This window comes from Lagopus muta, chromosome 4 (assembly GCF_023343835.1).
Source record: "Lagopus muta isolate bLagMut1 chromosome 4, bLagMut1 primary, whole genome shotgun sequence".
NCBI classification, from domain to species: domain Eukaryota; kingdom Metazoa; phylum Chordata; class Aves; order Galliformes; family Phasianidae; genus Lagopus; species Lagopus muta.
In genome coordinates, this window is record NC_064436.1 from 47,306,882 (window position 1) to 47,332,566 (window position 25,685).

Below are 25,685 nucleotides of genomic sequence, written 5' to 3' on the forward strand. Positions count from 1 at the left end.
CCAACCACTTCAGTCATCTTTATTACCAAGAAAAAAAAGTGTATAAAGAGAGAAAAAACCTTACCAAGAAACAAAGATCGATCCCACTAACTGCTGTTTCCTCAGAGACATTGTTACCAATAGCAAAACTCCTACTGATTTCAGTGATGCAGCCCCAACCAGTAATGGAGTCATTTGAGAAAAACAGTTAAAAGCTCAGTTTGAGGAGATTGCCTTCACATGCATTGAAACATATTTTGTAATCAGTTGTGAGGTCAACATAGCAAGGTCAAATGTATATTAGCTCACTATTAAGAGTTTTCACAGCAGTTACTAGAATAATGAAGAGGCAAACCTAGACCCCAGTACCACATGATGGCCTGAGCTCTTAGAGTTCAGCAGCTGAATTGGAGTCCGGCTTTTCTCCTACAGAGTTGACTTGTTTCAATCAATTGGATATCAGTGGCACATTTCTGAGACACTCTAGGTTTCTTTTCCTGCATGATTTTTAGGAAAAAAAAAAACCAAAAAAACAAAAAACAGGTTTTGTAAACTAAGTTATTCTATCTACATTACTTTACAATCTGTCAAGTTGATCACATGATAATTGAATGAAAGAGGCAAATCATTTATTAAGAAATGTGCCTAAAGCTTTTTGTTTAACAGGAACTAAAATTTATTGATTACAGGGAGTTCAAATTCAACCTTGGGCATCTCATCATTTTCATTACTTAGGATGGACTTTGCAAAAAGCTGGGAAAGCCAAGTGTGTATAGGTAATAGGATTGAACCACTGTTTCAGAGAAAAATGAATGTATTCATCTTTTGAATATGTGCAGAATTCTGTTTTCTTCTGTTTACTTGCATATTTCCTGCATGTCATTCTGATGCAGTGAACCTTATGATGTAGTGAAGAGACTGCGTACTGTGTAAGAATGTCAGAATCCACAGTGTATATTTATCTAGATCCAAACTTTACCATCTGCCCTTGTGTTATTGGAGATGCAGGGAACTTCTGTTAAATGGATAACTGTTCTGTGGCTAACACTATTGTAATTACAACATAGCTGAAAAATACTGTTCCTGGATTTGTTTAATCCTGGAGTTAAACTGACCTATTAGGAAAATGCCAAATGCCTGGCTGAGAAGCCTAGGTGAAATATATTGTTTAATGATGATATGGATAAAACCAAGTATTGGAGAACTGCAGATACATGTGGCAGTAAGCTTACATGACACCACGGGAAGTGAGGAGAGTGGGAGATGTTTTTCTAGATGGTCTGATGAGCATAAAGCAAAACAGTGAACAGTGGGTAAGTTTAGTAAATCCAATGGTTAAATGGACTTATGGATACTGTTATTTAAAATAAACAAACAAAACAACAAAGAATTTAGTCTAGGAAAGAAGCAACCAGTTAGGTGATGAAAGCCTCTTTATCTTTCCCAAAGTTTGTTGTTGGTTTTTTTTTTTTAATTTGTCTAAGAGTTAATATTTCTTTCACAGTGTGATTCGAAAGTAAGATACTTATGTTTAGGAGACAATGTATTGACATCAATGCAGGGCTTTTTATTGACTTAAGTACACTTCAAATAGGAAGTTCTGTTGGTTCTTCTGGAAGGAAAACTGTGTTGTTTTTGCAAGAGTCTGATACACACTAATTCTTCTAAGTCCTCACTAAGTCTTCATTTGTAGGTGTCTACTCAGAAGCAAGTTGTTGCACTTTTGAAGAATATGAGTGTGGTGTGCAGTTTTAGCATGTTGTGCATTCATCAGACTTTGAAAGTAAATTTTTGGCACATTCCAAGCAAGTGTGAGTAGAGTGAAGTACAGAAAATTCAGAAAAGGTCTCTCTTTGCTAATGTTATTTACTGTGTTCTAAACTAGAGGGAACAAAAAATGCCATTCTTATAAAATTGACAGAACTTGTGAAGCATACTTTGTGTTCACATGGATTAGAAAATGTGGTAGGTACCATTTTCAGAATTGATTCGTTTTATATTCTAGTCTGTAACTGAATGCATTTACAGATCTCTCTTACACTTTCTTTTTATACTGCTCTGCTAGAGAGGACTTATTCAAAGCAAGCCAGTTACTATCCACTGCAACTCACTATGTTTTCTGGTCAGAATTCTGTTTTCATTATTTTATGCAAGAGAAACCAAGAGCATCATGACATTTTTTGAAATAAAAATAAACTGGGAATAAAAAAAAAAAAAGCCTTGGAGATTCCCTTTTTAGGAGAACAACCAAACTCCCACCAGCTATTGAATGATTTCTTCAAATAGCAGCATAATTCTAGCATTTAAAAATACTACTGTGATCACATCCTGTGTATGTATTTATAATAATATTCAAATCTCTGAATTCTGAGGGAAGCAGTCTCCAGATGCACTTGCAAGCAGTCTTCCTTTGAAAGACTGTCTTTTTGGATGCAAAGCACGGTGTGAGGTAGGTATTATTTAATTAATTATTTATTTAATCTTCTTATCTCCATTTTCAAGAAAAAGATCCTGAAGGAAAAAAAAAAAAAAAAAATTGTGCCACTGAATTAACCCTCAGCTAGCTCAGAGACTTGGGTACTTGGGTTATCTCCTGTTGTTGGTCTTGCTGCTGTTGATCTATTTCAGCATTTGCTGTGTGTTTTAGTGAATGCTGTATTTATGTTGAAGTAACTGCTGTTAATTGGCATAGCATTCTGTAGATGGTCTGTTTACATAAAGAAGAGAAATAATCTTATTTGTGAATATGTTTTGATCCTTGGAAAAATCTTAGCTGGAGATTGGTAGAAGAAGCAAGTGATTCTATGAAGCACTGAGCTGGACTTCTGAGTTCAATGCATTGCAAAATTAAACTGAGTACTGACTTGTCTTGCTTTGAAATGTTGTGCTGATGTCTCATCTCCATGGTAAGTAAAGATGCAGAAGTATGGAGCACTTGGAAATTAAGAACATGTGCAAGTATGTATTTACAGTGCTTTCAAAATGTGAGATAGTTTAAAGCTCCTCGCTGTACAATAATTCCATAGTCTGTTTTACAGCTTGAAAACCTAGCTGCTAAACTTTGTGAGGTTATTACACAAATCATTTTGTACTTCAAGTAAACATTTTTTTGTACGTACATGTATTTCACGTTTTATCAATTTATGGCAGTGTTTTCTGGCATCAGACCAGTTGTGAAGGTTTGAACAATTTTGAAGAGCCATAGTTCCCATAGAATTATATTATAGCATCCTTCTGTAACACATGGGTGCCTTTGCAGATCAATACCAGAAGCAATCATGGTGGAAATGAACCTACTGTTGCCTAATCCAGTCCTTGAGAATATGAGTATCTGTATGGACTGTGGATGGGAGCTGGCTTATGTACTACCAGCCTCTGAAGTGCTATGCACCAGACAGACCGTATTATTATGCATTACATCATTAGGACCATTATATTCCACCATAAAACTGAATTACTGATAAAGGTAGTACTCCTACCTTATTACTTTGTGTTGGGAGATGTACCCATGTGGTGATGGTGATCTGGCTGAAATAACTTGTCTAGCTAAAAGCAAGTTTATCTACTGGCTGAGTTAGCAGCCTGCTGGATCAGTTTTCTGATTTGGCTCACTGTTGTTAGTGCTGCTACAGAGGAGGTGGTGAAAAGGATGGGATTGATGGGATTTCACAACAACTTTAATCCAGCCCGGAACAACTGGAGAATTCTTATTCTGACTCCACTGGTTTTAAAGAAGACGCTTTCTGGAACCTCAGTTGACATATGTGGTTGTTTTTATTGTTACAAAGGTGATTTTGTCAATTTTGTTAATAATAATTTAATAAATAGTGTACAACAACAACAACAAAGGCCAGGATTTACGAAAGAGCTTAAGTGAAGTTATCTGAGGCAAGAGGAAAGAAGGAAGAAAAAGGAAAGCATTAGTAAAGATGAAAAATTTAATTACTTGCTACCAAGCAGTTATTTTAAGATATGTACTATTAAAGGTACTAGAGCAGCACCTGGCAGGAAACAGCCCAGAAATAATTTCTTCATTATGAGTATAGTGAGAAAGTAATAAAGAAAAGAAGTCTCCAATGTTCTCTTAGAAACATGTGATGTTCCATTGCAGTTGTTTTCATAAAAAGGGTATTTTCGCAGGCATCCAGGAAGAATTAAGAGTCAGAATGCTAAAGTAGAAAGATTAAGTTTTATTAAATATCACTGTTTCTCTCTGATTTAGAGAATTTCTATGCCAAAAATACAAACAGTAACATTTTTTATCTTTCAGGAACTCCGCATATTTCATTTTCAGTAAAGAAGCAGTTTGGAACTTTTAGCATTTAACTTTCTTTATGTTTAAGAGACCAAATAGAGAGATTGCTGTCTGGTTTAGCGCAGTTATAGGAGGAAGGAAAAAACATAGCAACAAAAGCTTTCTTTACAATGTCAGCCAGTTTTTGGAACTATCTTGCCTTTCTGTGAAACTGAAGACTTCATTCTTGTACTTAGGTTCATGGGAGCTTTTTAGCACCAGACCTTTATCTGGTCAGTAGTCTGGTCTGTACAACAGTTTGTGGGGTGCAGCTGCATTTGAACATCTACAACCTTGGCTCTTGCACAGCATGGATCTTGTGAAAGGAAAAGGTGGGTTTGTGGCACATCATTTGCCTGCATGAGAACTCTCCTTGCCGATGTGGGAGAAGGTAGGAACCACTGGTTGGAAAGAGGAGATGAAATGAAGGTGAGCTTCCATCTTTCAGAGATGATGCAGATCTTATACTGGCTTAAGCCACTTACAGAAATGCCCCTTAAACTTCTTCCCAACTGGGAGGCTTAGATGCAAGCTGCGCGTTATATGGAATTCAGTACCAGTTGCAAATCCTGCCTGAGGACAGGCACACTTAATCCTAAGGCTTCTGATACCGTAGCTGGATGACCAGAAAAATTAGAACTAGCAGTGACTGCCAGCTGGGATGCATCCATATTGCTGTGCATCCAAGCTGTACTATGGTGAATCAGAGCCCTCAGAGTACTATGGTGGAATGGAAAAAGCTTCCTTACTGTATAAAATAGGCCAGACTGGAGCTGAAGTAACCTTCTTCAGCTCAGCACTGCTGCTACTGTAGCAGTACCGAACATACCAAAGAAGGATCAAGGTTTACTGTACTCTGGCCTTCTCTTTGGAGATCTGCTAATTGCTCTTATATGGAAAGCACTTGGACAGATGTGTATATGCATGGTAATAAAACTGAGCATGCTGCTTGGTAAATGTCCATGGTCTCTGTGGTCATTTTCCTAGTCCTACAGTAGTTAAAAAAAACAACACAAAAAAGAGTCCATGCTAGCAGCCAGTGGGCTATCCCAGAAACAAAATAACATCTCTGATTTGACATATGGTTACTATGTCCCTACGAGTTGTCCTGATGAAACTTAAACATTGCAAAAGGTGCTTTCTCTTTGAATCTTACTTCTCCATTATGCTATGTATTTGTGAAGAAAATAACAAAGCTCAGTTCCCCTTACTTTCCCTCATCCACACTAAATTCTGATCTCGTTTATATTTAAAAAATAAAAATAAAAAATAAAAAAAAAGGTGAATTCCTCATCTCTGTTGTACATCTGTTCAGCAGGAGAAGGTATCCCTGTTCTGGGTAGGAACAGCTGAGCCTTGAGCCTAGAGACTTAAGTGTTTTGCTGAGGAAAGATATGAGAGCTATTAGACCTGCTCATTAGCAATTTAAAAAATACTAAATCTATTATCTCTGAACATTTGCTTCAGCATGCCCTACTCCTTTTTGCATTGTTTTTTTCCCCAGTAATTTTAAATAATTTATTTTATGGTATTGGCATTAAGCTGCTCTATTCCTCTTCCTGATGGCAAATGGAGAAATGCTGATTAGAAACTAAGAAGGCAGTATCAGTAATCACTGGCTTTGACTTGTGGCAGTAAAAATTATATAATGTAGTGAAGGGTATGTGGTAACACTGCTGTGGCCAGGACCCTTCATTTGGAAGTATTCAGGGTGTAGCTGGATACCAGTCTGGTTGCAAGTGCAGTATTTACTTGTGATAAATAAATTATCCATGTTATAGTGGACTCAATGTATGATACAGTTCCTGTGTTTCTCCTCGCCTTTACCTACACCTAATAAATAACATGGACTGTCTTTTCTCTTCAATTTTCAAATCATGGTGTTCAGAGAGGTACTAATTTCTGTGACAGTGGCTAATTCAAAGTGTAATGGCTGTACCAGCTGAAAAACAAAAAGAAAAGGGGAATTTCTGTTGTGGATACAGCAGCTGAAATAACTGTGTATCATTTTTAAGTTGGAAATGAAAAAAAAAAAAAAAAACAAAATCTCAACAAAGCAAAACCAGGAAAAAGTTAACATTGGCAGTTTTTTTAATTAATTGTAAGCTTTTCCTGTGAAGCCCTGTCCATTGCAGCCAAAGCATTTGGATTTAAGCTTAGACCATTGTAAGAAATACTCTCAGTGAAAAAGATGAAGCTTTTTGGAGTATTTTATTTAGTCTTTCTTTTCCATAGAAGTTGTGGCATGCAGATAGTAATGCACTGAACCACCGTGGTGGAAAATGCCTCTTTAGCATCCTCTTAGGGAAGACCCAAATCTCCCGACTTGTCTATTTCTGCAATATATGAATGTCCTAGATGCATGCTGTGAGAGTTTGTGCCATGGCAAATTCTGATGTGTAAACCCTTTGTATTGACTCATACATGGGCAAAACCAGAAAGGAAATCAAAGAAAGGGAGGCCTTGAGGTTGAATTCTTTTACGTTATTCTTCACATACATTTTTGTTGCATGGAACAATGTGGCTGGAAGATTGGAAGAATCAGAGGTTAACTAAAGTTTTGGAATACATATATTCAGTGCTGGTCACCTGACTATTCTAACAAACTGAAAAGGTGGTTTGATAGCTGTCAACTTGTTTTGCTATTGTGCAGCTTAACTGTTACCTTCCTGTATAATGAACATCTCTGTATTTGGAAAATAAATCCATCTTGCAAGAAAGATTGTGCAAAAATTGTTCCTATTATACTCCAGTGTATATTGCTGATGTCAAATAAAATACAATTGTGAGAGTTCTTAAACAGTTGTCTTTCTAATTGTGGCCTAAAGCAGGGAGAGGAAGATCAGTAACAAACTTTGGTACAGATCCTCCTGCAGCTAGTGCAAGGACATTGATGTTGTTAATGAGTCAATCAACCTAATGCTTTATGTTTGCAGAGATGAAGGGAAGAGTTTCATTAGCAATATGATGAATGGTAATCTGTTGTACAATTATTGAAATGGCACCAATTTACTACACATTGTCAAGGTGTGTCTCATTAGGTTAACCAGCTGAGAGCTAAACAAATTATCTCACTTATCTCACAGTAGCAGAAACAAATAATATTCATAGTAGTGCTGCCCGCTTCATCCTATTTTATTTCTTTCCTTGACGTGCTGTAATCAGAGCTTACTCCTTGCTTTATCTGCCATCATGTTGGTTGTCACCTGCTCTATTTCATTCTGTGACCAAAGGTGACTTTCTAATGATTTATGCTCAGGCCTGATGCAGCTCCCGTGCATCAGAAGGCAGACTTCAGACTTGCAGAAACTGTGTTTCAGTGAGAACTGAAAGCTTACCTAGCAATAAATACACACAAGGAGAGAGATGTATGGAAAAACCTTGTCAGTTTGTACCTGTGGCCTGTGCAGGGCAGAGAGTGTGGCACCCTTATTTCTTTTTCTATAGGTGGCCAGGAACATCAGATCTTTTCTGCAGGCTGAGATGAGAGCTGTCAGAATGGCTTACAGTGCTTCAAAGTGCTGTAATTGCTGTTTGCTTCAGGGACAGATTTTGACACTGAGAAATCTGTTTGACAGCCACAGCTATTTCTTAGATTTGAGAGATTCTGCATCACTTTCTCCTGGCTTCTGTGGGTGTGCTTTACAAGCCTGATGTGCAAACTAGTTGTTTGTGCTGATGCTGCCATTTAATGCTGTATGGCATGATGCTATCCCACACTGTATGTTTTATTAATGGCAATTGTTTTGATTTGGCAGGTAGTTTTACTGTCAGGCTACTTGTAAAGACTGTACAGCATCCCAGGTATGTTTCTGTTGCTTTCGGAGAATGCTGAGACTAGGTTTTTTGGAAGTCAGAGCTCTGGCTCCTGGCAGTGTTAAAGGAATTCATCTATAGCCTAGAACAGCAGTCAGGGCTGGTGTCAGGCACCTCCTAAGTCAGTCGTTATCACAGCTGTGAATTCTGTCAGGTGCAAGGCTTGAGTGTGATTTGTGTTTCTTGAAAACACCAGGGCTCCTTTCTGGCAGGAAGGGGTGTGAGACTTCTCTTGTGGGTTTATTTTTCGTCTGGGTTGAATTGTGGTATTGAGCCTGGGTTTTGCTGTGTGAGTGCTCTGAATATAGCCCTGTAAAAAAACCTGAGACTGACCTGGGAACAGGTTCTCTCAATTCCCATTAAAGTGTTCTACTTTTACACTTAGTATTTAGTTCTCATGTGAGAAAAAAAACCTGATGTTTGGGGAAGTCAGGTTCTGGCTTTTTGCCCTCCACTCTGCTCTGCCCTCTTCCTCCTTCCTTTCTGCAGGACTTAGTCTCACAGAAATGCTTTGGGTTGCATTGCTGGAACAGCTCTGAAGAAGATACGTGTAAGTATCCTGTTCTTCTACTAAGTCCTGGATATCGCTGTTCATCTACGGAGTGGTGACTTGGAATATATTAAAGGTAAAAGCAGCTCATTGTGTTAGATCATGTGAGATAATCAGAACAAAGCTATCCATGAAACCATCCAGCTGCAGGTAGATGCGATGGAACAGCTTGGAATAGTCTGGATGAGTCTGGATCTGCATGGATCTGCATGTTTTTTGATAGCTTATGTAATAACAACAGCCAGTGAAGATACACAGACAGGCAGTTCCATTGACTTCACTGCAAGAGACAGCACAGCTGAGGGAGGCTGGAGAAGTTAGAAAGGGAGTGAAGGGTCCATGCTGGTGTGAGAGCAGAAAGAAACTAGTTAAGCAAGCAAGATGTGGAGAAATTATATTAAACATTACAAGGTTCTCTTTGTTGGAAAGTGAGGCTGAAGGTTAGTCTTTAAGAAGAGATTCCATTCCTTTCATTGCTGAGCTGTTTTCAAAGCTGATGGAAGTGTTGTACTTGCGCTGTTGACCCAAGGAATGTTGATGAAGGGATCTCACTGGAAAACTAGCACACTTGAAACTGCTGGAACACAATGCCAAAAGCACTAGGATGGGAACTGTTTCCAAGCTTATTTAATTATATTTGTTTAAGTTTTGGATATGCATCATATATGTCTTTTTCTGCTTGGTCTCTGGAGAGTTTTGCTTTATGAGCTGAGAAAATGTCACTTCTAACTACAGAAAATTCATTAAAAATGTATTGAAGTATTCTCTTTTTCAGATAACAAGAAGCTGGATAAAGAGCTCCTAACTCTGAAGAGTCATGCACAACAGTGAGAGAGCATGCAAAACAGCTCAAACAACTCGGGTCTCCCTGGTGTTGTATATGCTTTTCTTTAAAACGAAACAAACAAGCAAAAAACAACCAACCAAACAAAATGCCTAATATTACAGGCTGAGGTAATTCTTATGTCCATTTCTTTACTAGGCTAATGGTTAAAGCACTTGCCTATAAAAATTTTTGAAAGACCCCTGCCCACTTTACAACATGCATATTGATGCAAGCTATAAGAAGCCAGTTTCTTGAATGAAGCCATAAAATATTTTGCAAACCTCAAAACACTAATTCCTGATAGCAATATTTAACTGAGAGATGAAGGGATGCAGATCTTTAGAAAAAGTCAGTTTGTGCCATTTCATGCATAAATCTGTGTTTTTAGTTGATTTTCTTATTCTCTGAGAAACGAATTATGACTTTAGTTCTTTTATCTAGTCTTTTTGTTTGTTTGTTTTAGTGAAATTAATTGATTGTGCTCTGGACAGTTAGATCACTAACTCTATTATTATCTGTTACAAGTTCAGTAAATGTTTCTTTTACCCACCCAACTATAGGAGATTGAATGTAGTTGGAACAGACAGCTAGACAGCTTTAATATCCACCTAGCTGGGTTAGTCAAGATGTTTGCATTGATGATTCTGAATTTGTTTACCTGTGTTTTGCTTTCCCTGGTATCGAACTTGTGACCTTTATAGACTGCTGTATCTGCTAGATCTTTTTCAATCAACTATTGTGTAGTGTCCTTTATCTTGCCCTTTTATAGGTTGTTGACAGTAAGCTGCCTTCTAAAATATGGTCGACTAGTCTTCTCTGGGTCACTGACTTAAATAAAATCATGAGCATAAATGACAATCAGCTTGCTAGTGCAAATAGTGATAAAGAGAGAAGTTGGTTTAACAGATTCTGAAATCTGGATGAAATACCTGTATCTGTTGAGAAAAGTTTGGAGAGAGCCAGACTTCATGGTTGTCCAGTTCTTTAAGTCATCTCTGAGCAAAGCCTAACAATTAGATACATTAAAACTTAAACATGAAAGTTTTTGTTCCTGTTCTGTATGTATATTTTAGATCCCTACCCAGTAAGTGCTGGCTGTGGTTACTGAAGTGCTCTTTTGGAGTGGAAGAGCAATGGATATGCATAAATGATCCTAGGAGGAAAGAACCGCTGTTGTCAGAGGCAAAACTACAGGAGTTGTGCTGGAAACATGAGGAAAATGAAATTCTATGAATAAATAATCTTAGCAGCAGCTTAACAGGAGTTCTTAGCCTCAATGTAGCCCTGAATTAAATGGAAAGGGTGGTTTGAAGAAAGATGAGGGTTATGTTGTCTTCCTGATATTTCCCTTTGAGCCACTTCAGAACAGTTCCTGTCTAGCATCCTCATCTCTTAAATCCCTTTCTGAGATAGGCAGAAACACCCTGTGGCAGCAGTAGGTTACAGGCGCTCAAAGCAAGATCTGCAGGAACAAGTCTGAGCGCTCCTTTAGTGAAATGGTCTTGTTTCATGCAGCATGATTTATTCTTATTTTGTTCACATGAAAGTCAAATTTGCTGAATAAATTATATAATGCGAGCATCTCTTATTTTCATTATCATGGGAGCAGTATGTGCTAAATTGAGCAAACCAACCGAATCATTACTTAATCACGTGTTTAATTCTTTTTCATGGATCTTCACCACGAGTATTGGTTATGTCCTTGCAAACGCACTGCTGCTGTGTTTCCCTAGTAAACACACTTTCCTCAGTGTTCAGTTAATAATAATTACATTAATATATTTAAATTAGCTAAGTTCACAAGTAGTTAATTCAGGCTACAGGTAGATTTGTGCTATTAACATTTGTTTAAATTATTTTCTCTGGAAACTTGTGTAGAACAAAGCATTTTGCAAAAGTCATGAAGAAATCAGAGAAGTATGAAAGATATTTGTGCTGGAGCTAATGAAGAGTGTAGCACAGATCCCTACAATGGCCACAGTAAAGTGAGCAGCCCAAGGCCAGGAGGTTTAATTTCAAATCCCTGCCTTCCTTCTGTTGTTTCTTCAAGGTTAGGATTTTCCCTTCTTTCTTTCCTTCTCCACTTTTCAGTTCCTTCTTACTTTTGTCCAGTGTGACTCCCAGATCTCTCTTCATAACTGATTCCCTCAACTAACTTAGTAATTGATTTCAGTGAGACTTGAGGATGTGCTCAAGAACACTCCTGAAGAAGGATACTCTAGTTAATCAGAGCAGAAATTGTCTGTAAAGTAAATAACATTTATGACAAGATTTCAGTTATTGAATAAGTGTAAGAAAATTTCTTTAGGATTATTTTGTCACAAACGACTTTATTCATTAATTGTTCAAGCAACCAGACAAACTTCTTTGAGGTACATGGTGTGGAGGAGAAAACCCCACTTGTGTATTCGTTTAAGAGCTTTAGTTAGCATGCCCCCAGAGCAGTTCATATACTTTGTAGTGCAGTGTTTAATAAGTATAATGAAGATATAGTTTTACTTCTTTATTGATTTTTATTTCTTTATGACTAAATCTATACTAAAAATTTAACATCTAATGTAGTTCCTGGAGAACTTATGGCTCCAATCAGTTAGTCAGGTGGTTCCTGGGAATTACTGGTGTGTGCTGTCTCAATATACAGTCTCCTTCACTGGAGGACAAGAGAAGATAATGATGTTACTCAGTTCTGTGGCAGCTGATCTCAGCAGCATTCAGAGGTCCTGGCAGGTTTAGCCCATAGCATAGGTGCAGTAGGCTGCAGAAGGGCACAGAAGAGCCCTCATGTTCCTTGGTTAAGGGACTGTAATTTTATCTAATCATTAAGCAGGTAAAAACAGCAAAGCAGCTTCAAGTTGAATTGTGAATAAATAAAGGAATGCTGCAAACTGCTTTGAAAGCAAGTTGCACTGGCCTAACCCTCAGAGTTCTGATAGTTCTAGCTGAACATCAAACTAAACTACCATAGATGGCATGGAATGCTATTAATACCTGCATTTCAAAATGAAATTATATGTATTAATGCAGTTTGGTCCTTTGCAAATGTTTATTTTGCTGTATGGAAAATAACCATAAGATATTCCCTCAATAAAGATATTTAGCATCTCAGACATAATATCTAAATGATCTTGCTGGTGCCACCACATGTGAACTCTATATCATGTGGTCGCATTCCAGTGGTAGCATACAAATAATTCACTTAGGGCATACGTCAAATTATTCTGCCAGGACTAAGACAAGGTGATAGCTTCATGAATCACCAACCACATGGCTGAAGGCTGTGTATTCTGGATATACTTTACGCTCTTTGTAGACTTTCAGGTCTGACATCAAACAGGCAATCTTTCTGGCCCTTTTGTGCAGGTGGCTGATTTCTTGCACATTGCTTAAGTCTGTGTCATTGTCATTAAATGTACGGAAAGCATTGGAGTTGTTTGTTGAAATGTTTTATAGAGCTTGTTTTGATCAAATAAGATATCAAAAATGAAATCGTCACAGTTTTTTATTTTCTATTGTAATTTTTAGGTTTTGTCTATGTTAAAAAAAACTTACCTTGAAAAACAAAGACACTGAAAAAAATGGATCACTACAATGGCTAGGTTTTAAAAATGTCTCTGAATAAATGGGGAGTTTTGTCCTTTTTTTTTTTTTTTTTTTTTTTTTAATTAAGTGTTTTCATACAGAAACAAAATTTTTCTACTCTGCTGAGTAGAAAGGGCTGTAAAGGGCTATACAGCTCCAGACCTTGCTTGCCTTGAGGTACAACGAAAGCATGGGAGAGTCCAGGTAAACACAGATAGTTCGTGATCATATCCAGCTGCAGTGCTTCAGCTTGAATGAGGGTGTTTTCTTCCTTTTCAGTAGAAGCCCTGTAATCTGGGAAGAAGACTATGTAAACCAGTATTCATGTGTTCTATGTTGCCTGTAATTGACTGATACATTATTTTTTAAATAGTCAAGTGGCAATGCATTATGTCAAGCTTTTTCTTCCCAACTAAAGCATGTAAGCTGTGACTTTAAAAAGAAGTATATGCGTCATATGCTTGGCTAAATCAATCCAAACCTGTATAAACAATATATAATTATAGATCAATTGCCAGACTTATGAACTGCGTGATACTCTTCAACGCAATGACAGCAATATTTCTGGCAATGAAAGGCTAATCCCACAGAAGTATCAGACATGAACCTCCATGTTTTTCTTACAAGGAATTATGTGGGTTTTCTAGATCTGGCCTTCTGAATAGATCTAACCTACCACAGTGATTCATACTATAGGTTACTTGTAATTTATTATAGACAAGAATTCAAGTTTGGAAGAGGTAAAAACTGATAAATAGAAAATAACATTCTGGCTAAAGAGTTGTATTCTTCACTGAGACTGGATAAAAAAATCAGCTTTAATAGCATATTAACAATGGAGAAACGGCATACCTTAGAAAGTCAAATTGTAGAGCATTTTTTATATTCAAAACAAAATGTAGAGCCAATGGACTAGCTAAATAAATATATATATTTAGCTGTATACATATAAAATAATAGTTAAGAATTGGGATCATAAAATTTACCTCAGCTGGAACTAGCATTTCTTAGTCTGATCTGAATAGCAATCACAGATATAACACACTATTGCAGTGCACTGAAAATATGTTAGTTCCCATCTGGAAAGTTGCAGTGATGGCACTTTTTAAAAATTTCCTTCTAACAAGAAGCAATTTTGCAATCTCAGCTCTGGCAGAAATTATCAAGATGAAATGTTTCTTTACCTTTACTTAAATGATACATTATGCAAATCGAAAACAGCAATTTTAGGAAACAATTATATAAAGAGAACAGCTTTTCTGATTCCTGAACAGGAAATGTTACAGGATAAAAAAAGCCAACCCTAAATGCTGTTGACTTCAAGCTATTATAGAAGAAAAATCTTGACACCTTTCTTCATTCAAAGACTTCCTGTTTCAGCAGTTGCTAGTAAGGACTGTACTTGTATAGCATCCTTGATGAGAGGCTTTTTAGAAGCTAAGAATGAATAAGTGAAGTTGTACTCCTACTGAAAAAGTGAGGATATTGCTACTGAAAAGGTGTAATATAACAAATTACTTCAATGGCAAAGTAGAAAACAGACTTGGTTTACTTTTTTACATTTATCAATTTCTGTAGGATTCACAGCTCTTTGCTAATAGTGTCAAAGAGCCCATTGCTTGCTGACCACGTGCCTGTTGGTGGGATTCCTGTAGAGACCTGAAGTCTTTCTTGCACTAGAAAGGCTATGTGGAGCAGCACAGGCCCCTTCAGGGCTTTGTGTGACTGCTGACACCAGCTGGGATTGTGCAGGTTCTTCCTGTGTTTATGTCATGGTGATTTCATACACTCCCTTGATCTTCCGTGTTTAGAAGAATAACATTTGGTCTTCTACTTTTGACTAGAAACTCAAGATCACGAGTTAACATTCACACAGGGAGGAAAAACTTCTACTTCAGAAAAATCTGTACACTGGTATTGTGTTCCACCATAGGGACATCTGGGGACATTTGGGAGTCTTTGGTTGCTTTTTCCTCTTAAATAACCTGTATCAGAAATGTTCTTGCTCCTGCCTTGGGTATAAGCCTGGATGCGAGCTCTTGAAGTTCATTCTTGAGCAAATATCAGTTATATTTCCTTTATTCAGAATCAAACAAACAAATGAAAAAATAAACAAATGATTTTTTTTAAATGGATTGTTTTAAAATATAGCTCTTTACTATTGACATCTTTTTTTTATTATTTCAGAGGACTCCTGCTACTATGTCTTTATTGCATGATGTGACATGCTGACTGGTGCATATGTCTCACCAGTTTTCTAGTCCTGTCCAAACTGTATTCAGTCTGTCAATACAATTTTCTTAGGTAAAGATAGAAAGGTTAACTGACTTACATGCAAATAGATCAAAACAGTAGTCTTTTTTTAGTATCAAAAAGTTATTTCTGCAAAAGCTTTTCTTAGACTATGATTCTCTAAGCGTTGCCTTTAATTTTGAACTGCTGCAGCTCAGCCTTACCTCACTGAGGAGATATCTGTAACATGGTGGAGAGAGGTATCGCCTATACTGACAATTCATATGATATACTTAATTCTCTTCAAAAGACACAGCTAATAATGTTCTTGCCTTTTCTGTTTTGCTGGCCTTCTACCTGTATGACTTTCTGAACAAATGTGTTGGCATGCAGGTGACAAAGAGGGCTGTAATGTAAGGTAAACATGACAGTAAAGAAGCCCGCAGCTTGCAGGTGCATTAACTGAAGCAGTGTGGTCAAAGTCGAAATTAAATATGAATGGTATGAATATTAGGGGGTGAGGAATAAGCTTGGACCTTGCCAACTCAGAAAAGACAGCTCTGCTATTAATTGCATACTGTCATCACTGCATTCAGGAGTTGGGTGTATTAGTGTCACATGTTCTTGGAAATAAGTTTAGCTGATGTATAAATGGTGATCTTTTTTTTTTCTTCAGAATTCTGTTGTCTTTGTTTATGATTAGCTGCCAAATCCTCCTGAAAGTTGATTTTACTATGGATGCTTACATATAGTTATCTTTTCTTTGATTTTATCCCTCCATGTTTCTTAATATTATAATTCATTGCTGCTGCTGCTGGATTTACCTTTGTATAGAGAGGTAGCACAGTAAGCACTGGAAACGTGGTAAAAAATCTGGTAGTAGAAAACTTGGATTGAATTAGCATATGTCAGATTTCTTTAAATTTTGTATGAACACAAGTAGGTCTATAATTAAGATTTTTCAATTTGCAGAGTAGTCTGTGAGAGATATAGAGTGAAGCAGACAAAATTGAACTAAGAAGTTCAGAAAATGATGTAAAGATGATACTTGTCATTTTTCTGAAGGAAAGGAAAGAAGGATCAGGAATCTGAGATCCAAAATATTGTGAAAAAATCTTTAGACAGTGGGGAAAAAAAAAGCATTTGGGAAAGCGTGTAGAGTGCTTTCAGATGGTCAAAGAAGGGCTGAGGATTTAAGCAAATTGCCTTGGATGTCAGAAAATTATAGAATCATAGAATGGATTAGATTGGAAGGGAACTTAAAGGCCATCTAGTTCCAACTCCCTGCCATGGGCTGGATTGCCACCCATCACATCACACCACATCAGACTGCTCAGGGCCTCATCTAACTTGGCCTTGGAGGTCTTCAGAGATGGGGCATTCACAGCCTCTCTTAGCCATCTGTTCCAGTGCCTCACTACCCTCTGAGTAATTTCTACCATCCAATCTGAATTTTCCCCTTGTTTAGTTTAAATCTCTTCCCCCTTTTCCATTAATATCAGCTGAATAGGAAAGGAGAATTACAAGCAGTCAGTCTGAGTTAGAGATGGAAAGAAAATTAAAACAAATAGAAGGCCTCTTGCTCAGTAAATAATGACAAGATAATGATACTTAACATACTGTTTCAAAATAGTAGAAAGATGAAGAAATAAAAAATGGAAATACTCATAAATCAAAGATTGGCTAATATGAATCAGTTATTAAGAGAATTCACTAACTGGACAAGGGTAAGAAGAAAAGAAAATTAATAAAGTAGGTCCATTAATTTTTAGGAAGTTAATTGGTCAGAAAAAATAGCTGAGAATTCAGAATCTCTAATAAAATAAATATAAAGGATGTTGAGCTCCATAAAAGTGCTTTATTTAAAATTAGCTTTTCTCATTTCTGTGTTTCCAATGGAGAAATCAAGTGAGATTAAAAAAATAAAACAACAACAAAGATAAACATGATATTTTGAATATTTAAAGTAGCTTGGGGGCTGTGACTAATAAAATTGTAGATGTATCTATTTAGATTTTAGTGGGAAGATGTTTCTGCTTGTATGCATTCTGCCTGTGATTGAGAAACTGTGTAATTGTGCTGGGATCATATGGTACCTGAGCTAAGAGCTCTGCTGGGATGGGAGATGCCCAATGAAAATGGAGGTCTGCTATGGGACAGTTCCCTGTGGCATTGCCTCTGTGAATACTCTGTTCTTTGAAATGTGTCTGATCCAGAGTCAATTACACAAATTATGAGACCTGCTTGAAACAGGCTGCTTTCAGAGTGACGGTGGGGGAATGTCTGTGGCACCTACTACAGACTTGGCTGGTAATGGGGTACTGAGCTGCACGGGCTGAAGCAAACATTTGTGAGAGTAGGAGACTGCAGATTTTGGGGGATGTCAAAGGAATTTGAACACCTCCAGGTTTTGAGTGTTGCTGAGTGAGTGAGTGCTATTATGTTGGGAAAAACTGAGTTGGCTAAGGCCTGTTGTACGGCCTGCCCACCTCTCCTTGTACAGCTCAGGTCAGTTGGTTCCAATGCATCAGGAGCTGCTATTGTGACTTTGCAGCATTCACTTTGAAACAAACAACAAATTGTAAGCAGGCTTCATTTAACAGAGGGGTATGTCTGGTGAGAGATCAGATCACTGCTGGAGCCAGAATTAGTGCAATCATCTTAGCACCAATTCCTGCCAGCTGTAACCCCTAGGCCCCAGAGAAGTACACATGGATGCGCAATTCTGATGCAATGACCTTACAGGCTGTTCTCTGATTTTTTTTTTTTTTTTGAATTTTTTTTTTAATTATTACTCTGTTTTTTGAATTTTTTTTTTAAATTATTACTCTGTTTTTCTATTCTTCTATAAATTATTCCTCATTCGTAGTGTTCAGACCTGTGCAGCAGTTCTCTATTGTGCAGTGCCTTGCCAGCCCTTCCCCTCTCTGTGCTGTGCACCTTTTTGTCCTGTATATGCCTCCAGTGCTCCCATCAGTCTGTGCTCTTTCTTCTCCGCTGTACTGTGTACCCCCTGCAGTCTAATCAGATGTATGCTGATTATAGGAATCTTCATGTTCTTTTGTTTGAAGCATCTCGGCAGAGTTCTCTGCTTTTTTCTTCCTGCCTGACAGTTACGCTCATTGCTTTGTCATCCCAGTCAGTGGGAGTGCAAGAACTAGCAGCATCCTGGCATTCCTGTTGAAGGCACGCACTGGAGAGCATTTTCTGTCACGATGCTCAAAAACAAACATCTACTGCAATGCAGCTGTTTGAGCTCTGCTTGCTCTTGCTACTATTTTTGTTTGCAGTTCAATACATTTTCTTAAACCTCTTTTTGTAAGTGCAGATACATGCTGCAAGCTGATAGCTGCTCAGGGAGCAGCCTGCCTTGGCAAACAGGCATCTGTTTTTTTCAGTGTCTCAACAGGGAGTTGTTCAAGCAGTGTTTTCTTCCTCAGTTTGTATTAGTCTGGCCCAGTGTTTGAATAACCTTTTTGTTTGCCTTCACCTGAGGGGACTCTGTGAGAATCCAGAGTGGTGAGTTTACCGATGATTCCACATAGCTGTGGATCAGATGATTTTTTAGTTACTCAACCTCTTATGCTCTACTAGGGTTATATTAGAATATTAATTCTGGAACCAGGATCATGCAGTTGATACTGTTCCCATGAGCAATCTGCTACTCAGTAAAACTGGTGCTGATATCTCAGAGGCAGTAATTTGCCAGTATTCATCTTGTTTCCTATTCCCCTGTACAGCAGCTTGTCTCTATCTTGTCAGGAGAAAAGCTACTGCTCTGCTGTTTTCCCAACCAAGATCATTTCAAATTAACACATCTTGTTACATGCATACCCAGGGCCTCATCTGTAATCATCCTTCAAAACAGCAGTTTGTTCTGTAATTAACTTGTATGGCTCATACTACATATGAATGGTTCAGTTCTTCCTGCAAAGCAATCTGCTGATTTGCATATGGTCTGAAATATTTTTCATTGAGAATATATATATTTTTTACCATTACAATAGTGAGAGAATACCTGCAAGGTGCTTAGTTTGTTTTATCCAAGTTCTAAACCCTGGAAGATAAACGTCTGCCTCTTTCAAAGAATGAGACCTGCTAAAATGAATCTTTCCATATCATATCTGGAAGTGTTTTGCCGAACAGAAATAGCTGTAAGAGTACTTAATACACTTAATATGACTATAAATAAGTACTGCTGTCTGACATGGAATTTATTATTATTGCTATTATTATTATTTAGGAGGCTGTGGCTCTTCCCTTCCTACTACACTTAGTAGTAGGTCAGCTACAGCTGCAGCCAACTAGAAATTGCTGGGAGATAAGATTTCACTTCAAGATGCAGTTCAGTGCCTGGAGTGCTTGAGCATTTCCCTCTACACTAAGCTGTATGTTCTCCTATCTAAAAGAAATGTTTCTTCTAACCAGTTTCCTCCGGATCAGCCAGGCACAAAGCGCTCTGCTGCATTCAGCATTTTGCTGGGGAAGATAGGGGAAGGTGCAGGTCACGAGGAGTGAAAATTAGAGAAGCTTGTGAAGTGCAGGGCACTTTGCCTTCAATGTATTGCATAGGCAGAGCATGCTGCTGGGCAGCTTTCCCAGGGAAGTTCCTGCTGGAACTTTCTCAGCAGTGGGAATGGTCTCACAAGATTAAAAGGATTTGTCCTAAAGAAGAGTAGGAACTTGCAGAGGGAAGAGAGGTTTAGAGTATTGTTTATAGCAGGAACTTTTGGGACTGGGATGGAGAGGTGGATAAAAGCAAGGAGTCTTTCTTTTGAAGGATCTAGAGGCCTTGTACTCCCACAGAAAGAAAGGCAAATGATTTTCTTGTGTTCACATCTATAGGAATTGATCTGATCCTTTGCTTTTGGTGAAAAGTGAGACAGCTGGGAATTAATTCCAGGAGTTGTGATACTCATTGAGTTAACTGGTAGAAGAAATGAGTGAAACATCCTCACTGCTCTCTCTTCTTTTCTGGTTGGTGTCATAGCCTTTTTGGGTAGCAGTATCCTGGGAACAGAGGGAAAGAATGCTGGGAAAGGAAGGTGGAGGTAAAGCATGGGTCAGGAGCCTCAGACAACCCAAGCCTATTTCCATACAGAGTAGGCAATATTCCCTCAGCAATATCTGGATTGACACCACTGTGGCTGTGGTAGGCTGCCTCTACCTGAACATGGCTATTTTGTTTGCAAAGCCCTGGTACCTTAAGGAGTGCAAACATCTAGTTTGCCTTTTTGTTTTTCCCTGAGTATTCACAGTTTACTCTGGGCACTTGCAGCATTTGGGAAGAATATCACTGTGATTTGTTGCCTGCAAGAGTGTCTAATTAAAACAAGAGAGCAGGATGGGAAGTGATGACACACAGTGCAGCTGAGCTGCTCCCAAAGCTGAACATGGCAGCTGTGATTTTCATCATTTGCAAAGCCTCAGCCAACACGTTGGCCCACAGAGTTAAAATAAATGTCTAATTATGTTGTTTAATCATTTCAGTTCCAAATTCGTGCTTGCAAAGGATTGCAAAAGATAGGAGTGAAAAAGCGCAAGTACTGTGATCGCGGCAGTGGCCTGCCTGTAAAACTGAAATCAGGATACTTTTTCTGAATCAGATTGCTCCCTGCCCCTCACAGTGGGGCTGTGAGGGGCACACATTCCTCCACAGCTGCAGAGGAATGGCTCTCTTTGCCTGGCCAGGCTGCAGCCCTGTCCTCAGCTCTGCCTCACCCGCACTGCTTGGCAGCACCACGCTAATTAGCTGCAGAGCAGTGAGCCCTGCAGGTGCTGAGAGCAAAGACGGGGAAAGGCTTCAAAGATGTTTACTATTTTCTTTTTATTCTTAATCCCATAGTAAAGCTATAAAAGAAATATCTAATCACTGCTGTCCTGATCCAGCAATGTGGTATGTATGGAGAGACACTGCTCTGGGGTATTTTTGGATGAGGTAGTTTTGAGTTTCTTTATGACTTTCTGAGAGGGAGCAAACGGAAAACCTGATTAGACGTGGTCATTAAAGGTGGATGGGGGAGGAACCAGAGTCAAGTGGGGGACTGAGAACCTCACATCAAAACATCCTCCTGGGAGGTGAAATATGTGAGGCGTAAGTCTAGCCTGGAGCACAGGGAGCTCCTTTTCACCCACAGCCTAAGCAAATTCTCTAAAATAAAGTGATGAGGGCAACCAGGGCTTAAATGTTTTCGTAGCTCTAGCCCACGCTTGCCAAAATATTTGTAAAAGACATGAATACATCTAAATTAATGGGTCTGCTCTGTTAAAACCTATGTTTGTTAAGCTATTTGTGAATCAACTGTTAGTCTAGATTACTGTTACAAAGTGTACTGGAAGTGAGATGACTACACATGCAAGTGGTTCCCACTGATCTTGCACATTTACTTAAGCAGTAGCCCACAGTAACTGTAGGGTGTTATCCTTTATTTGCCTTTCTTTATATGGCTCAGTTGCAGATGATTGTTGAAAACATGACCAAGAAGTAGGAAAAGTTCTTATGAAAAATTTTCATCTAAGATTGCTTTTCTTCTCTTCTCCTAGAAGTCTTCCTTTCCTCAGCTGGGGAAATACTGCACAACATGAGTGAAGGTTACTAAAACAGTCAGTGCTTCACTTGCTGTTAACCAGTGTGATAAAGAGAGCATGTCTGAGTTTAGGAAATACTTACAGCCAACAGCTTTCAGTCATCAAGATCATGACTAATGCACAAAGAAATTGTGACTGCAGTTGATGAATGTAGTGAACTCTTGATAAAAAGATTTTGTTTGATTTCAGTTCCCACAAACTAAATCTCATGTTTCTATGTCAATACTAAGGCTTTATCCATTCCAAAATAGTTGTAAGAAGAGGGGAAAATGAAACCTTAGGTACTAAGAAGTTAGGCATATTCACAGTCCAAACTTTGGCCTATTTTAAAGAGCCACATTTTTATCCTGTAATAAGACAGTAACTATTGCAATGAAAACAGTTTGGAGAGGAAAAAGAATTTTTCCCACAGTACAGTGTCAGTTTGCTGCTGATGTCTGTTTAGCTAATTTATACTGCCACTTACTAACACTGACTGCATACCACAGTCAACTGGAAAGCCAATTGATTTCTTCATGCTTCTTTTGGAGCAGGTGGTCAGTCAGCTGTACTCCCCCTTTTTCCCATCAAGGCTTTCCCATTTTAACTCTCTATTTCTTCACCAGACTGATGCTTCTTGTAATTAGTCTTACCTTTTTCTCAATAATATACTAAAATCTCCCAAATCTCTGGAACCTTTGATGCAACACTTTGAGCTATTACAAACTTCTGACAGTAATCCCAGAATTTGTTTGCAGACCAGACAAATAAAAAGACCAGGTGCAATCTTTGGACATGTGGTGTTTGTTATTAGGGTCTGTGCTAGAACTTTCGCTTTCCTTGCTGTTGGCTACTGCATTTCATGCATTTCTGTAGCTTTTTTTGTCACAGAGGGAGATGAAAGTATTTTCAAGCACTGTTTTTAAACAGAATGAGGAAATTTGTCACAATCTGATTATTGAAGAGAAGCCTAAAAGAACAATTGGGAAACAATCAGGGGACAAAACTGGGGTAAAAAGAAATACTTTCTTGCCAACAAAAGCACAAAGTATTGCAATAATAAGAAATGCTGAAAGATTAAGTGAGATCTTTGGCAATTAAAAACCTCCATGCACTGAGCTCCTCTATTTGAGTTCTCAATGCTCAAGATTAGCATACCCTTAAGACTAAGACACGGTTTTATTTACACACAGTTTTCAAGAACCTTTGCACTGTTAAACTGATGCTTTTCCTTTTTCAGCCATTTTGCCTCAGAGCCTTAAAAAAAGGCTTTCTGGAAAGCCTACGTAGAAAAAACAATAAGTTTCATTTCTTTTGTTCTCATCTGATCCTATGGGGTGATGATTTTCTAGAAATCTTGGTGCCCATCTGAGAGTGGTAAGAATTCAAATGAGTGATTTTTTAGTTCTCATAACCTGGAGACAGCATAGATCAGAATTTGATAAAATGCACGAATTAGAACAAAATGGAATTACACATGCTCTAGGGTTTATGAAGCTTGCTAGTTCCTTTTTATTTTTTTCTTTCCCTTTCCCTTTTTCTTTCTCTTCTTCTTTTTCTTCTTCTTTTATTCCCTCATGCACAAATGTAAGTAGTTTTATTTAGGTCTATTTTTGTAACTTTTTTTCTATAATCTGAAGTAAATCCAAAGTGGTACTTTATTTTTCATGTTTTCTTGTATTCATTTTCAACAAAAGGATTGAAATAACTCCTAGGTCTTATGACGAGGGTGGAATCAATACAGTTACTAAGTTATAAAAGTTATTAAAATTTACCGCAATGACTGCAACTCAGTAAAAGCCGTAATCTGATCCCCAACTAATATGAAGTTGAAGGGAGCTGAAGGAAAATTAAGCATGTTTTTCTGATTGTGAGTTTCCACACGGGTATGTGGAGGAAGGTCATCAGTTAACACGCTGCATGCTGGTCCTTGGTTGGTAAGGATGCACTTTCTGACTTTTGAAGGCTTATGCTTTCTTCTGTCTGCTGTAAATTGGATTGAAGTTGTCAATGACTATGACTGAGACTGAGACTGGTGTTGTAAGATGTGCTGTGATGCATATCTATTGCTAACACTCCATGGTGTTCACCAGGTTGCAGCTCATCTCCCTAACCTGTGAAGGTACATTGCTTACCAGATGCAATAAGCGTCAGACCATTAGCCTGAGGTTTTGTCCTGCCTCTGGGCCCAGAAAGATAACCGTATTTCTAGTGACAGCAATCTGCTTTCACCTTCTAATGTTTATGCAAGGGAGGGCTAAAGCCAAGCTCATACAGTGTATGCACTTAAAAAATATTTCACCTAAACCTGTGACAGCATTAAATTTTTAAGCTGATTATCCTGTGTTGTTTTTTTTTTCTTCTCAATGGATATATTCATGTTCCTTCAATTTCAGAGGAGTTTAAACTTGTCAGCAGCACAGTGGGTCATCCTTCAAGCATAAGAGCAGCAAAAGGTGAGATTTTTTTCAAGGCAAGTACAGAATTAAGCTAGTAAAGAGAAGTTGAAAACTGTTACCATAAGGACAGCTTTTGCTTCACTATCCATGCTTGAAAACATTGCAGATCTTTTTTATTTTTTAGAACAAGGCTGCTGAAACTGGGAATGGAGAATGAAGTTAAAAACAGTATGTACTGTAGGCAGGCTTCTTTTATGCCAGCCTGTTGCCCTTAATTCAGCTTTCTTCCACTGAAAGAAAAACAAATATTCATCTTCTATTTTTCATTGAAGATTTTTTTTTTTTTTAGCTAACACTGAGACTTTAGAGATTTTGCAAAACCTCAATACCTCGAGCACTTCTGATATTTCAGTGAAACTGAATTTTTAAAAGTTCCTCCTTGGGTTTGGCTTTTGGCTTTTCTGCCTTAACATGTTGTGCAATTGCTGAGACTATTTTAAGCCTAAATGTATGCTTTCATAGCTAAGCTGGGTACTCTGTAAATGAAATGCTCAATTAAACACAAGGAGGAGGCTGTTATTGGTGAATTCACTATTTCTCCTTTAAATCAGTTATAGAAATTGCCGCAGAGCTCTCATTTCTTAGTTGCTTTTTCATCAGTCCCATAGAGGTGGTTGGGCCAATTTCAATTTAACATTCAACTTGAAACACTCATGTGGCTGTAGATCCACCTTGCTTAGGCTCTTAAGATAAAATAAATCAATTTGGTAGCACTAGTGTGGCAGCTCTCAGATGTGTAACGCATCACTAAAAATGATGCATAACTTCACTAGTATCCATTTGGTTCTAGATACAATAGGGGTTTAATTGCCTAGAAATTAGGCTTTGCAGAACCCTGCTTGTTGACTCTAGAAACCAGTAAGACCTTATAAGGAATGAAGTACTCTTGGATAAAGTGCAATCTGGATATAGAAGCAGACTTCATAATTTTTACTCTATTGATTTTGTCTGTCTTATTTAAATGATAACCAAACTGACATGAAAATGGCATGAAACTAGCATGAAAATTCCAAATTTTGAATGAAATTTGAATACAATTATTAATGTCATTAGCAATGTGATTTTTCTAAATATATTGCTGAGTAGAATACCAACTAAATATTTTCAATTAAATATTTTCAATTTATTTTTTCCAGAAATTAATGTCCTTGGTTAGTTTTACTTTATTTATAAACAGTTTTTGTTCTTCAGCACTTAGTGAAACTGTGACCATAGAGTATCTTATAGTGTTGAACAGTCTGAGCAAGTTTTCTATTTCAAGGTTCAGGAGCCTTAAAATTGTTGATGTACCGTCTGAAATTATATATAAGTTTTCTATGGAATACTTGACTTTATGAACTCCTCCTAGTCTTGTGTTTCTTTAAATTTTTTTTTTTTATTTAA

At 37.8% G+C, this 25,685-nt stretch overlaps 1 long non-coding RNA gene across 2 annotated transcripts in view; it reads left to right on the forward strand.

The window, feature by feature from the left end:
- The first annotated feature begins 502 nt into the window (after positions 1-502).
- LOC125692290 (uncharacterized) overlaps positions 503-25,685 on the forward strand; it is a 31,506-nt gene continuing 6,323 nt past the window's right edge. Inside the window, exons 1-4 of one of the 2 annotated variants that reach the window (XR_007376566.1) lie at positions 503-2,428; positions 8,579-8,639; positions 9,415-9,593; positions 24,240-24,299. This is a non-coding gene — a long non-coding RNA (uncharacterized LOC125692290). Of the gene's footprint in view, positions 2,429-8,578; positions 9,594-24,239; positions 24,300-25,685 lie in introns of both variants that reach the window. The other variant, XR_007376565.1, reaches the window with a different exon arrangement.